The 4055-nt window shown below is 43.8% G+C and overlaps 1 long non-coding RNA gene across 2 annotated transcripts; it reads right to left on the bottom strand.

The window, feature by feature from the left end:
* Window positions 1-1034: 1034 nt before the first annotated feature.
* LOC124688557 lies at window positions 1035-2733 on the bottom strand. 2 transcript variants are annotated; one of them, XR_006998557.1, is made up of 4 exons: window positions 2085-2733; window positions 1615-1835; window positions 1380-1505; window positions 1035-1295 (listed from the first exon to the last, which is right to left on the bottom strand). It is a non-coding gene; the product is annotated as an uncharacterized LOC124688557 (long non-coding RNA). The 2 variants fall into 2 exon arrangements; XR_006998556.1 differs by having other exon boundaries at window positions 1615-2733.
* Window positions 2734-4055: the final 1322 nt, after the last annotated feature.

Raw genomic sequence — 4055 nt, forward strand, 5'->3', positions numbered from 1 at the left:
GGGAGAAAATAAGACATGGGAAGGAGAGCGTCAGATGGAGAGAGGAACGGTTTGCCACAGTGCCTTCCTCGACGGCGTCATGGTCGGACGGCGGCGGACAGGTGCCGGCTCTCCGCTTTGGTCGTTGACCAAAAGCCGACCCATTAAAGTCATGGCGGCCGTCGACCCTGATTGCCGCCGGAAGATCCTCCGAGCGCCGCCCGTCCCTCGTTCCCGTATCCATCGGAAGGATTTCCGAGTGCCTCACCCACCCCTCCCTTGTAGGCCACAGCCAAAACCTAAGGCAGGTGCAGAAACTAAGAGGACAATCAACCGTACTGCCGCGGCTGGCCGTCGTGCGACGGACCAACCGGAGACGTAGTGAGGAGTTGTAGCCGGCAAGTGACGCCAATGCCACCAGCCACAGAGGAGCTCGGCCTGGGAGCGCGCCGCGGACACCTCCGCACGTTCATGGTTGCCACGGAGGGAGGGGAGGGGGTAGGCCCTAGGTGAAGAATACGGGCAGCAGGGGTGGGGATTGGGGAGGAAGAGAGAAACCGGCGATGGGGATTGGGAACTGGGGAAGATGGGGATTGGGAAGAGCCTGGATAGTTCCATGGTCATCCGCACCGCTTTGACCGTCCTTGCTGGCGAGGAGGACAGAATACACGCACCCACGACCAGCCAAAACCGGTACCACCGGAGATTAGAGGTGAACAGAAGAAAAGGAAAAGAAGGCAACCGGCCCCTAAAGAACGGATCGACCGGCTGACTGCCGGTAACCAGAAATTATACAAAGGGAAAAAAAGAAGCAAAAGGAAGTAAAAGAACGCATCTACCAGAATCCATCTCGCGCCTACAGGGAAAACATTTACGTGGATGAGCGTGATTAGAGGAAAACGTGGAGGAACAGTTCCCAACCTCTCCTTCCGGCAGAAGGGTTCAACTTTGATATAGTTTACTAGGAAGGTTGGCGCGGCGACACGCCGCACCCGTGGGGTGATTCTGCGGCGAAAAAGAAAAGATACTCAATAGAAAGTTGGTACTACTGCATCTATAGAAATATTACATTAGCTGCGTGTTTGTCATAGTCATACAGAGTGCTCATAGTAGCCTGATAAGGTCCACCCAATATTACATTAGCTGCATGTCATTCATACTGGCCACAGCTGCAAATAGATGACTATATTTTACGTCAGGTTTGTGGCCACGCCTAGACACAATATATATTTTTCTACATGAACTATTTAGCTCATCAATCTGGGATTTTGCTCGTTTGACCTTTAGCCTCACTTGATGTAGATTAATTATATTTGCTGCAAAGAAAAGAGGATGGAAATGATTTCATTTGATACACTGCAGCCTATACCATTTAGTTAAAATCGGTCCTGAAATTTTACCTGGACAGGTGCAGTGACCTATTTAGCTGGGAATAGTTCCATGGACAAAAACTCTTCTCATGTATTGCACTGTAGATAATGAGTATATATTGAGCTGGTAATACGAATTCGCAAGCATGGTTATTTCTGTAGTGAAGAGAACCGATCAGAAAATGGGAACAAAATAGAGTATGCAGTAATCGAAGGATGGAAATCAAATAGATGATATAAATCATATGTGATGTTAGATAAGTACCCTGAAAGAAGAGCATGATCTCCAATGTGTGCTGCTAGAGCTCCAAACTGTTGCGCATTGTACGCAACATTGCAAAATTGTCAAGATACATAAAACTTCTTGGATCTTTCTTCATGCTTCAGAGATGATGAACATCTCAAATGAAAGATCGGATCTTTCTTCAATTAGTCTCTGAATTGACCTATATGGTTGCTTGCCACACAGCCCTCCAATGTATTTCCCTGGAACATTGATCAAAGATGAATTTTTAATTTATACGGAAGACAACTGGCCTTTCTTCAGAAACTTATACAGCAAGAATTACTTTTACAGGTTTCAGAAACTGGAAGCATGTGTCCAACTTAGTATAGTTTACCTGCTGGTGTGGACTTGTTAAAAGTGGGGTTTCTGCATATTTTTTTATGATGATCTTATAGAACTAATTTCATCCAAGAGAGTTACAAATGAAAGAAAAAAAAAATCGTGCTTACTTGGAAACATAATTAAACAATTGTAAATGGACTGCATGCTGATCATGTAAAGCAGATAATGCCATCTGTAGAACTGGATTATAAGGAATTCAGCAAGAAGAAGGAAGCTATATTGTCTTCAATAATTTGAAGAAACCCGCCAACATAGGCAAAAGCCAGCGCGGACAAATGATTAGCCACGGGTCCAATTGTAGCACCCAACAGCTGCCCCGAACAGGAGATTCGCTGTGTGCAGTGAATTACGTATCGGTGATCTGCATATCTATGTTTATTCCAGGCTTTTATGATAATGAACAGTTCGTATGTATAAATGGCCCTTCCAGTTCTTCTCCCAACTGTTCTACAGGATTGTTTGGTCACAACCTTGCATGGTTGCTCCCTGTAATAGTGATATGAACAAAAAGGGTATTTCTCAAGAAGGAAAATCAAAACAGAAACGCATTATGTAACACGTACCAGATGATCTACCATTATAAATCACTGGTCCATATATAAACTTGCCAGTCTCTAAATTGGTCAATGCGGTTCCTTGGCCCATAACCTTCCATTGCGTTTCTCTGTGATTTCAATTAAAGCTGAATATTTTTTTACAAATAAGGCAAATGAATTTGTACACATCAAGTTGTGTAATAAACAATAAATCTTACTATTTTTAGCTTTCTACCTGTATACAAAACCCTGAAGTACGTATGTAAGAAATATGGTGTGCTGACCTTCCTATTTTTTGAGTGGTTGACCTTGTTTTAGGTCCATGTCTTGTCCTCCATATTAAATTAACCATGTTCGAAATCATCATAATTCTGGACACTGAAACATATCTCCCAGGTACCAACATCTAAATTTCACAAACATGGCATATTATCAGTTGAATTTGCTGATAAACATGTCTATAAATTTGAAAGAAGAGAAACATGTGAAAAGCTTGGAAAAGACCATTAAGAAGTAATCTTGAGCAGGATCAACTTTATGTTGAGAACTTCAAATAATACAAATTGATGGAAGAACTCAAGATTAATGTGCTAATTAGAACATACCAAAGGGCTAATACACTGTTAAACTCAAACCATGAAACCTGATGGTGTACTACAGAGCACATTGTAGTGAGAAGACTATGATTTCGGACACGTAAGCTTAAGGGAAAGGATAATGCATATCATCTTGACTGTGCTAGAACAGCCATTGGATTAATCGATCTATTACTAATACTGATGTGTTGCTGGAGACTGGGCAAAAGGATACCTCTCTCACTTTTACCATGGCGGCATGACTGTAAGGTGATGGTGCTAGGCCCTAAGTTTCAGAATGAGAAACATCTGATCTTACTGTCGAACCCCCTTTTCACTGCTGAACTTGAGGCTGGTGGGGCTGTGCAAAAGGATAGCACTGAAATCGCTACCGATGGTACAACAACAATGCATTATATGTAGAAACCATGAAACATTCAAATTGCATTATATGCGACGCGGTCCTCCAGCCAGCCAGGCAGCTGCTACACTGTGATGCACGACGTGGACATGTTCGGCTGTTGCGGCCAGAGCGGCGAGGCCGGGGCGACGTGAACCAGCAGAAGCACCAGCCGGAGCAACAGCTCTCACACTCCCAGATCAGAAGAACATCAGTCAGGCAGAGTGTCGCACAAACGTGAGGAAATGGAGCAGACGATGCAGATGCAGTCGCAACCTGAGGAACACCAATCGGCCACAGATATGAATCAAAAATGAAATCGTGGACACACATGTATCACGGACCGACCAATCACGCTGACTTAAACTGAAATCATAACGTGCCTGCACAATAAAGAAAAAGAGATATCCCTTGCAACTGAACGCGAACTGAGAAGCCGGCCGCGAGAAAGCTAACGATCTACATAAAAAAGAACGGGAGAAAGGAGATTAAGTTTATAAGAGAGCAGAGAACAACAAAATCAACGAACCAAATTCAACACGAAGAGGAGCAGACGACATGATGGAA

Source organism: Lolium rigidum, chromosome 2 (assembly GCF_022539505.1).
Source record: "Lolium rigidum isolate FL_2022 chromosome 2, APGP_CSIRO_Lrig_0.1, whole genome shotgun sequence".
Classification (NCBI taxonomy): domain Eukaryota; kingdom Viridiplantae; phylum Streptophyta; class Magnoliopsida; order Poales; family Poaceae; genus Lolium; species Lolium rigidum.